We start from the raw sequence: 12,425 nt of genomic DNA, 5'->3' as shown, positions 1-12,425 counted from the left end.
AGAAAGCGCGCGGCCGCCTGCTTACCTCCAATCCATCTCCTGCAAATAAATGAAATCAGTCAATAAAGCATCGGAGGGTGAATATAGCTCTCTCTGTCTGGGTTATGAATGAGAACTCATTAATTTTCCGCGCCTAAAATGTGTGTGCGCGCACGTGAACTTGTGAGAAACAGAGAGAGAGAGAAACTATAGGCATGCAGTTAAGAGAATATACAGATGAAGTCTCAGGGTCACCTGTTTGAAATTACAACATTAAGACATAATTAAAAACACACAGCAGCAAACATTCTGCATAACAGATCAAGCATATGCTTATAAACAATTGTCGTTATATTGAATTTTTCGAGCTGTTTCTGCAGATTCTCTTATATATTATGTTACATCTGAAAGAAAGCAAAGATTTGTACATATGCAATACACTCATGAAGCATAAATGAATCATAATTAATTTGCACCTCTTCCTGTGCTCAAAGTGTTACATTTATTCAGGAAATGTAGTTATCATCTTACTATAGCCTAAATAAACACATTGTAATGATTATTTAGCTAAAACAATTATAAGTAGTAAAGATTTGATATTACAGTTAGATTATAAGATAAATGAATAAATAAAAATCATTTTGATATTATTTATAATTTATTCATCACATTAAAAATGAAAATTTAGGTTGGGAAATTTCATACATGAACCAGTACACATGCAGTTTGTTTAGCTGAATATTTCATACGCAAACTGAAAAAGAGAATGGTTTATTAAATTATCCATTAATTCTATTTTATTTACATGTACCCCTACCCAAACCAATGTGAAAACAGTAACTATACCAGGTATTAATCATATTATTTATTAAATTACCCATTACATTGTATTTTACTTACATCTACCCCTACCCAAACCCTCACAGTAATTTAAAAACAGCAATTATACAGAGTATTATTCATATTATTTATTTTATTACTCATTAAATTGTATTTTATTAACATCAAACTTAAACCCAACAATCACGGTAGAGTAAAAACAGTAATCATACCAAGTATTTTTTAATATTATTTATTAAATTACCCATAAATTGTGTTATTAACATCTACCCCTACTACCTCAAACCTAAACCCAACACTCACAGTAATGTAAAAACAGTAATTATACAGAGTATTATTCGTATTATTTATTAAATTACCCAATAATTGTAATTTATTAACATCTACCCCTACCACAGCCATAAACCCAACACTCACAGTGATGTAAACACACCAATAATATTCATATTATTTATTAAATTATCCATTAATTGTATTTTATTAACATCTACCTCAACCCTAAACCCAACACTTAATATAAAAACAGTAATTATACAGAGTATTATTCATATTATTTATTCAATTTCACATTAATTGTATTTATTAACATCTACCCCTACCCCAACCCTAAACACAACCCTCACAGTAATGTAAAAACAGTAATTATACAGAGTATTATTCTTATTATTTATTAAACTACCCATTAATTGTATTTTATTAATGTCTACTCCTACCCTAAACCCAACACTTAATGTAAAATCAGTAATTATACAGAGTATTATTCATATTATTTATTAAATTACCCAATAATTGTATTTTATTAACGTCTACCCCTACCCTAAACCCAACACTCACGGTAGTGTAAAAACAGTAATTATACCAAGTATTTTTATTTATTTATTAAATTACCCATAAATTGTGTTATTAACATCTACCCCTACTACCCCAAAACCCAACACTCACAGTAATGTAAAAACACCAATTATGCAAAGTATTATTCGTATTATTTATTAAATTACCCAATAATTGTATTTTATTAACATCTACCCCACCACAGCCATAAACCCAACACTCACAGTGATGTAAACACACCAATAATATTCATATTATTTATTAAATTACTCATTAATTGTATTTTATTAACATCAACCCTAAACCTAACCCTCACAGTAATGTAATAACAGTAATAATACCCAGTATACTTCTTATTTATTAAACTATACATTAATTGTATTTTAGTAATGTTTACCCCTACCCTAAACCCAACACTTAATGTGAAAACAGTAATTATACCAGGTATTAATCATATTATTTATTAAATTACCCATTACATTGTATTTTACTTACATCTACCCCTACCCAAACCCTCACAGTAATGTAAAAACACCAATAATATTCATATTATTTATTAAATTAGCCATTAAATTCTATTTTATTAATGTCTACGCCTATGCCAAGCCTAAACCCAACACTCACAGTAATGTAAGAACGCCATTTATACCTAGTATTATTCATATTATTTATTAAATGACACATTAAATTGTATTTCAGTTATGTCTACCCTTACCCTAACCCTAAACCCAACACTCACAAGTAACATTAATAAGCCTATTGTTGTACAAAAATGATGCTATATAGATGTGAGCATCCTCAGCTGTATCCCTTCTAGACTTTACCCCCATTTCTTGTGTCAGTAAGAGTCACCTGCTTCCTGAAGATTTGTTATTCATGTGAAATATGATTGCAGAATATTATAAATGATTCAGCTTCATGATGCCAGAGCGTAGGTGATTGCCAGGGCGTTGCTATGCATCTGCTATTTTATTCCTTGTTGCTAAGGCATCACTTGTGGCTGTTTTGAAAACTGTGCAGCTGTGTTTCAGCGGCTGCATTTGCACTTGTATTTGCTTGCTAGGCGAAAACATGCTAGACTCAGATCTCCAAAAGTGTTGCTGTGTGTGTGTGAGTGTGTATGAAGCAGAATTTAGTGTGTGGGTAATACAGGAGGACAGGGTTGTGTGTTGCTCATAAACGAGTTTGTCTTCTCTACTCCGTCTCTGTATGGGAAAGCCTTATTGAACATCACACGCATTCCCCCTACAGTTTATAGCTGAAATCAGCACCTTTTAGAATAACCATCTATTCTGCTCTCGCCGGATGGACAGACCCAGAGAGATGAGAGGAGAATGAGAGAGAGAGAGAGCAGGAGGATCTTCTTGTATTTACTTCTCTCTCTGAACTGAGAACAGTGATTTGATTTCTTTGAGTCTATGTCAGGAGTATGTCCACACGATTCCACTACACTCTTTAACCTCCTGAGACTCGAATAATTTTTTTTCTTTGATTTTTCTGTGATTTCCTACATCCTTTGGGTTAAAAAAAAATCTACAATTCAGAGTTGTTACATTTTGTTTTTATTTTTAATTTTACAGCATGTCCACTGTAGTGGACCACAGGACCATTTTAGTTCAAAACGACCGCCATTAAGACAACAAAACTGTACAGGATATGGCTGTAAAGGCATAATAATCCAATATTAATGTAACAAAAAGTAAACAAAAGCCATTTTTTCCTTTTGTATTGAAATTCCTGAAACATTTTAGTCTGAAAGAGAGCCGAAGTCAAAAAAACATAACAAAAAAAAGTGATGTTAAACAAATGTAATATTTCAGTGATTTAAAACTGATTGTCTTTCTCTAATTGTCTCTAAATGTCTGATTGTCATGACTCTAAATCAGAGTCTCTCTCAACTATTTGATAAAGAATCCTGTCTGCTTCAGTTCTGCCCCCTACAACATGCAGTCATTAATTCCATTAAGATGGTCCTGGTGTCCACTATAGTGGACATTTAAAAAAGGATGATACTTTGAAACACAAACAAGTTAACAGCTTTGAAAGCTAAATGTATTGTTCCTGACACTTTAATAAACATGTAATAATAATAGTAAAAAAAACATTTAAAAAGCTAAATTTTGCATGCCTCTCTCCTTCTCATAAAATGTGTTTTTTTGAATGTCAGCCATTTTGGATGCAGTGTAAGAAGTGGGTCCTAGCATGCCAGCCAATCAAATGACATATCACTAGAAAGCCCAGGATGTCCTCTGAACAGTACAACGGGACTTGACAGAGTAGCTCAAAAATTCAAAGAAAATTCATGAAAATGCCATGTCCACTACTGAGGACTCAAGTCAATGGGCGGGGTCTCAGGAGGATATAATAAAAGCTCCAAGTGGTAGTTTTTGCAGTGATGCCATAGATGAAACGTTTTTGGTTCCCTGTAAAAAACCTGTCAGTGAAAAGCTCTTTTATTTATTTCTTTATTTTTACTCAAGAACATTTTAATAATCTTAGGATTCGTTGTTTACTACACTCTAAAAATGCTGGGTTTTTGTATTGACAAATGTGGACAAACCCACACCTTTTTACAAAATGGTTGGGTAAGTACCAGTGGTGTAAAGTAACAAATTACAAATACTCAAATGACTGTAATTGAGTAGTTTTTCTCAGGAATTTACTAAGTAGTTTTAAAAATGTGTACTTTTACTTTCCCTTGAGTACATTTTAGTGCAGTATTGGTACTTTTACTTCTTTCCTTCAACCTGCTGTCACTACTTTAGCTTTTCTTGTCAATGAGGATTAGAAAAATCAGTCCTGTGATTCCTGTTCAATCAAATCACACATAGAAGGTAAATCTCATGATAATGAACTACCTCAAAACATGGGTGATTTATAATTGCAGCAAACTGTTTGGAAACATTAAAAGAGTCCAAGAAGATGTCCAAAACATTTATACGCATTGACCCAGAAACTGTTTAGATGCATGTCACTGATGAGAAGATGACTGATATTTACTGTATTATGACCGAAATGGCCTTAAACACCCAGCAGGCACAAAATGTAAACATGACGTCAGATTGATGTTGTACCACAACGTTATGGGGACATTGCATTTTGTTTGGAAATTAAAACTGGGTTGATGTCAGAAGTCAACGTCAGGCCGACATCAATGTCCAACCTAAAATCAATTAAATATCAATGTCTAATTATGTTACCACTATGACGTCTATCAAACGTTTGTTTTTGGTTGTCATACCTGAAGAATAAATGTCAGTATTGGACATCAAGGTTTAAGATGTTGGCTCGACGTTGGATTTTGGTCACTTTCTAACACAACCTAAAATCAACCAAATATCAACATCATTTTACCTTAATATTAGACATCAAAATAACATTGTTAGATGCTGGCTAGACATTGAATTCATGTCAACTCACATCATAACCTAAATCTAACCTTATATTCTCTTATTAATCTTATGACGTTGTGTGCCTGCTGGGCAATAACTAAATGCACTACAGAATGTTACGTTTACACACATACACAAATTAGATGTAAATGCATCAGCTTTTTACAGCGTAATACTCACTACTCTCGAGTACTTTTGAAAGGTCTTTTACTCATACTTTTAGTAATATTTACAACAGATAATTTTACTCTACTTGCACTACATTTTTAGGCAAGTAATAGTCCTTTTACCTAAGCATAATTTTTCAGTACTCTTTCCACCACTGCTTAGTCCATATTTGACCCAACATTAGTTTACGGTAGGGGTGTCCAATCTCGGTCCTGGAGGGCCGGTGTCCTGTAGAGTTTAGCTCCAACTTCCTACAACACACCCGACTGGAAGTTTCTAGTAAACCTAGAAAGAGTTTGATCAGCTGCTTCAGGTGTGTTTAATCGGGGTTAGAACTAAAATATGGAGGACATCGACCCTCTTTACGACAATCCAGAATTCTTTAGAGTGTATAAAGAAATTTTTGTTCAATGAAAAGGTTCTAAAAAGGTTAAATGTTCTTTATGGAACCATCCATGCAAATAAACAATCTTTGTAACCAGATTGAGTGTTTGTGTGTAATGTAATATATATATATATATATATATATATATATATATATATATATATATATATATATATATATATATATATATATATATATATATATATATCGACGGCAAAAATGTGTATATAAAAAGGGAAATCAAACACGGAGAGTCTCAAAATCCTTTTGTATGAGGAGCTACTTTCTTCTGCCATTCATTCACATCTGCAACTGACGTCAGAACAGCAGAAACCACTTCTAATTCACCAACGTCACTTCAGAGCTAGTGTTTGAATGATTCTCTGGCGTAATGTCTAAAGTGATGACAAAACAGGTGACTGCTGACATTTTAATATTATAAGGCTGAACGTGACATGAAATGCCATCAGTCTACAGAGATTTCCCAGTATTTCTCTGTTGCAATCGGGAGATCACAATAATTAACCCAGAAAAAAAGCCAAAGCAATGCAAACACTACCAGATGTAGAAAACTACTTTTGTGTTTGTGATGAGGAAAAACGCTAAACACATGCAGGCATTTCTTCTTTCTTACTGTTTACTGAACTAGTCTGCAGTAGTGAACAGGAGACTCATTAGAAACAAACAGATGGCCATCTCCAGTTTCAAGACTTTAAGATGAGTCCCATCTCACACAATAACTATGGTATAAATACAGCGCTACAATATACAAAAAAAGAGAGATCGACATAGAAAGTCACTTACCAGTTTTAGAACGATTTGATTAGCTGTAGTTAGAAATTATGCTGGGTTTTCCTCCTCTACGGGCTTATTATGCGGTCTCTGTCGCCATCTTGTGGATGGACAACGTCAACTGTCTTTGGTCTTTGGTCTGCTCAGTGACAGGCTAATGTCTCTCAGAAATTATAAATATTTTAAAATAGGCACTATCCTTATAAATAAACTGCATAGTTGCAACATATTTCATTCTTTCATTTACTTTTCGGCTTAGTGTCTTTATTAATCTGGGGTTGCCACAGCGGAATGAACCACCAATTTAGGCCCAATCCCAATTCTATTTTTGTACCCCTTCCCCATGGCCCTTAAAACCGAGGGTGATGGGGAAGGGCTTTAAAATTTACCCCTAAGTATTGGGACAGCACTACAGCACCTGCACACGTCATCATATGTCATCGCTATCTCTTGCTTCATATGAGATCAGACGATCGCGACTGCTGTAATTATTACAGTTGTGATATTTTTTTGGTATTCATCTTCAGGAAATCACTGAATGCATATATCATGTTATCATAATGATCTAATGTCAATAAGATTGTAACTATACTGTGCATTTACACAGTGGCCATATTCATCTATGTAAACACACCAAAAACAGCATTAACAGCATTCTCCGCGTATGAGTCAGCCATTTGAATCTTTTTGGCTCGAGACTTCCGGTCTCATTCACGTCCATTCATTTTTAGAGGTTAAAAACAGCTCGTAATGCAAACTGATCTTTTCTTATTATATTATTCTACTTTTTGTGTATAATCATGCAAACACTTGTTAGTTGAGCGAGTAGTTTGACCGTTTTCTGCCGTTTATTATTTCTAGTCATTTTTCCCATAGGCAACTGAATCGGAAGTCCTAAAACAATGGCAAAAACGAGCGCACTTCCGCATTGAAGAATAAGGTCAATAGCAGACACTGTAAAAAGCTCATTCCCAGTCACTAGACTTTTCTGACAGGGTATTCTAGTGTCATTGAGTGTCAGAATGTTGTGGGACTGATATACAGGAGTCATGATTATGGATTACAGATAGCGAAATTTTGCGGTTTTTTTAAAGCATGACGGTAAAACACGAACACGGTATGAATATATTAAAACATGTGCTTGTTTGTTGTAAAAGTTCATAATACTGACAAAAATACTAATTTGTGCAACTCCTTACTTCCGGGTTCAGTTGTGGCTGGTGTATTCTGGGAAATTTTCTCACCCCTTGGTTTCGAGCGTGGTCCTGAAAATCTTAGTTCAAAGGCCTATCTACCCCTTCTCCTTAGCCCTAAGGAGCTCAAGCTAAAGAGAATTGGCACACCCCTACCCCTTCACGGGAACGAGCAAAACGAGGGGTAGGGGTAAGGGAAAGGGCTAAGGGGTAGAATTGGGATTGGGCCTAATGCTAGAAATGGATTCTAAACATTCATCCTAAAAGTGATTCTAACAATGTGCAGCATATGTTTTACACATGTTTTAAGCATGTGTTTGTACTGTAATATCAATGATTCATGCAGAGATCCTGGAATAATGCAAGTCTTCAGCATGAATTTGTGGTAGTTGGATGCTATTTAGCACTGCTAAGTTGTTCTTTGGCTTGTAATCATAAGGAAACCGATCTCATAACACCAGTAATTGTTCAGTGGGGGTGGTTAAGGTGCTACATAGGCTACAGTATCACCATCTTTAAATACATAGGTGCTATGTAGCACTAAAAGTGGTAGGGAACCATAGTAGGCTACCATTATTTTGGAGTGTAACTAGACCTATCACAACGGCGTAATTTTAGTTATCCTACCTCATCTTTTCACGTGATACATCAAAAGCAGAGTTTGTGCAAACGTCCACATCGCTGCTGAAAGAGCCTCTATTGTTGTTAGAAGGGATACAGCTGCGGCTGGAAGCTAACGAGAATTATTTATATTATTTATTAAATTACTCATTGTGTATTAAAAAAAATAAAAACAGTAACTCTAACGATGATTGTTTATATTGTTTATTAAGTTACCCATTAAATATTATTTTTTAACCTCTAACCCTATCTTCGTGGTAATGTAAAAATATTAATTATTGCTGCACAGCGTCACAAACATTATGATATATTGACGTGAGTATCCGCAGCTGTATTCCGTTTAGACTTTACTGAATCTAATAAGGCATTGAATCGTGTCAGCCTCTTGTACATTAATTGAGCAACAGCTGCAGTTCACTTAACGGCCATCAGTGTCGCTAATAACAAGAGTTTCTTAATAGGGATAGTTCACCCAAACATGAACAGTTGCCTCCAATTTACTTACCCTCGAGTGGTATCAAACCTTTATGAATTTCTTTCTTCTCTTAAAGAAGATATTTTAAAGAAAGCTGTAACCACTGACCTCCGTAGTTTGAAAAATAAATACTGTTGAAGTCAATGAATACATGTTTACAGCTTTATTGTTGTTATTGTTTCGTTCAGAATATCTTTGTGTTTAACAGAACAAAGAAGGGTTGAAATAAGTAAAATGATTAGTAAATGAGGACAAATTGATTATGTTTTGAGTGAACTGTCGCTTTAATCCATCTTTACTGAAAACTAAATAGCTGTTGTTGTGTAAATGTACACTTGTAAATTACACTCACCGGCCATATTACTAGGTACACCGGTGCAACTGCTCGTTAACGCAAATGTCTAATCAGCCAATCACATGGCAGCAACTCAATGCATTTAGGAATGTAGACATGGTCAAGACGTCCTGCTGCAATTAAAACCGAGCATACAATGATTTAAGTGATTTTAAATGTGGTGGTTAGTGCCAGACGGGCTGGTCTGAGTATTTCAGAAACTGCTGATCTACTGGTATTTTCACGCACAACCATCTTTAGGGTTTACAGCGAATGGTCTGAAAAGAGAAAATATCCAGTGAGCGGCAGTTCTGTGGGCGCACATGCCTTGTTGATGACAGAGGTCATAGGAGAATGGCCAGACTGGTTCCAGCTGATAGAAAGGCAACAGTAACTCAAATAACTGCTCGTAACAACTGAGGTATGCAGAAGAGCATCTCTGAACACACAGCATGTCCAACCTTGAGGCGGATGGGCTACAGCAGCAGAAGACCACACCGGGTGCCACTCCTGTCAACTAAGAACAGGAAACTGAGGCTACAGTTAGTTCACACAGGCTCACAAAATTGAGGCCTCGATTTCTGCTGCGATATTCAGGTATAGGGTCAGAATTTCGCCTCAACAACATTAAAGCATGGATCCATCCTGCCTTGTATCAACAGTTCCGACTGGTGGTGCTGGTGGTGCTGGTGGTGGTGTAATGGCATAGGGGATATTTTCTTGGCACACTTTGGGCCCATTAGTACCAATTGAGCATTGTTTCAACACCACAGCCTACCTGAGTATTATTGCTGACCATGTCCATCCCTTTATGACCACAGTGTACTCATCTTCTGATGGCTACTTCCAGCAGGATAACACGCCCTTTCATTAAGCATGAATCATCTCAGACTGGTTTCTTGAACATGACAATGAGTTCACTGTACTCAATCCAATAGAGCACCTTTGGGATATGGTGGAACGGGAGATTTGCATCATAGATGTGCAGCTGAAAAATCTGCAGCAACAGCTTGATGCTATCATGTCAATATGGACCAACATCTCTGAGGAATATTTCTAGAACCTTGTTGAATCTGTGCCACAAAGGATTAAGGCAGTTCTAAAGGCAAAAGGGAGGTCCAGCCCAGTAAGGTGTACCTAAAAAAGTAGACGGTGAGTGTATACTTGTGCATACTAAACGATTTGTGGTCTTTTTATTAATCAATACAGCTGCACATTGCTAAATATTGGTGTTAATTTGTAAATTCTTTATTTAATCCAGCCAATGGGAATTAACTTTTAATTGTCAACACTTTTCGCGTCCCCCGATTTAATGCACCATGCATCTGGACATTCCTGTTGTTTCTTTGCTGCTTGTTCTGAAAACCAACAGTTACATCTCCCTCCATCTCTCCTGCCCTCCCTATCTCTCTCTCTCTCTCTGCCCTTGAGTTTTTCTATTACCTTGTGGAAAGCACCTCGCCTGGCATGACAAGCGCAGCGGATTGACACTAAATCAGAAATCAACGCTAGAGCTCAGCATGAAGGTCACACTCGCTCACACACTCGTCTCTATCTGAGAACACACGCCATCATCTGTGTGTGTGTGTGTGTGTGTGTGTGTGTGTGTGTGTGTGTGTGTGAGGGTCACGAGGGCCCTGTGGGATTGTGAGAAGGGCCACATCTCTGTAAGGTGAGGTGATGGTAATCCTCCAATAATTACTCAGTTTACACACAGAGTCCATCACTCTCACTCTTCAAGACCTGAGGGACAATGAAGACAAAGTGAAAAGCCTCAAAGTAATCCTTTAATCTGTTTACTTGATTGTTCATTATAGACCATACTGTAGCCAAACGCCACACCGTTGCCTTTATATGTGTGAATAATACATTCTGGAGCAGATCACAGACATTTGGGATTGAATATACTGAAGTTAATCCATGAAGCTGTGAAGAAACTCGTGTTGAGTCTCTGTTCAGGGCCTCAGCTGGGCTTTTCAGTTGGTGCATACTGCCATCTGGCGGTTACGTGATACAATTATAAACAATACAACTAAATCTAATAATTGTAATATAAATAACAATATAATTTAATTAAAAACGTCGTTAGGCATATAACCTTCAAAAATATCCGTACAGATTATATTTATAAATATACGTGTATTGTTAAAGATTATGACTGCTAAAATTTTAAGTGCCTAGGAGTTTGAGTTGGGTGAAAAGTTTGAGGTTGACTGGTGGGCAAAGGCTGTTGAAAGAATCTATTCAAGTTCAATATGTGCCCGGCTTTCACTCATACAGTTTAAAATATTCCATAGGGTTCATTACTCCAAAGCTCTGCTCTCTAGGTTTTATCCTAATGTGGATGACAAGTGTGACAGATGTCACATCTCACCCTGCAACTTGAGTCATGTTTTTTTTCTGCCCAGTACTACAAAACTACTGGAATAATTATTTTGAAACCTTGTCAAAAATATTCCAAACTAAAGTGTATATCTGTCCCACCACTGCAATTTTTGGTGTCCCCAAGGATTGGACCCGATTTACATTTAAACAGTTAGAGGTACTTGCCTTCAGATCAGATGCTCTCGCTCTGCCGATTACACATCTTTTTACGATAAATGGCAACCCCTCATAACTTACTTTCAGTCGCTTATAAGTTTGTCCACTGATTGTATTTTTCCAATTCATTGACATCACCTCCTCCACCCCCCCCCCCCCCCCCATTTTCTTCCCCCCCTACTTTTATCATGTTTTTATTTATTTATTATAATTTTTTTTACTATTATTATGTTATTTACTCATTTTTATTTAATATTGTTGCTGTTATTATTGTCATGTTATTTATCATATTTTTTTTTATATATAAATGTTTTATTGTTCTGTCACAAAAATTTAAAAGTGGAAAGTCTTTCACTATGTCTGTTATATCAGTCATTTATGTTCTTTTCACTCAAAAAAAAAAAAAAAAAAAAGATTATGGTCTGTTTTCATTTATCCCTTTAACTTCCCCACCAAAAAAAAAAAAAAAAAAAACATTTGGATTGCATTTCTTAACACCTAATGTCGCCAGTTAACACTTTCAATGCATTTTTTTTTCAACACACCCCATAATTTCTAAAATACCAACTCTCACCAATTGGTTGATTTGTTGGTTTATTGTAAAAGTACCGGAATTAATACAAATATTATGAAAAATATGAAGTGTAAGACTAATGTATTTAAAATATATAAGTAAAATTAAACATTTTTGAATCCTAAATCACCTTTAATTATTGAAGTATGCCATAAAATATTTCAGATTCTCATTTAACATGTTTTTTTTTTGTAATCCAGCAATGCTGTGTGTGTGTAAACCATTATTTACTTTAACAGTCATTATTTAACACAGTCAAAATATGGTCATCCATTTGGTAGAGCAGGTTGATAAAGGGAT

The sequence above is a fragment of the Danio aesculapii genome, chromosome 21 (genome assembly GCF_903798145.1).
Source record: "Danio aesculapii chromosome 21, fDanAes4.1, whole genome shotgun sequence".
Lineage (NCBI taxonomy): Eukaryota > Metazoa > Chordata > Actinopteri > Cypriniformes > Danionidae > Danio > Danio aesculapii.
The sequence above is the reverse complement of the archived record's forward strand: the minus strand, read 5'-3'. Positions refer to the sequence as shown.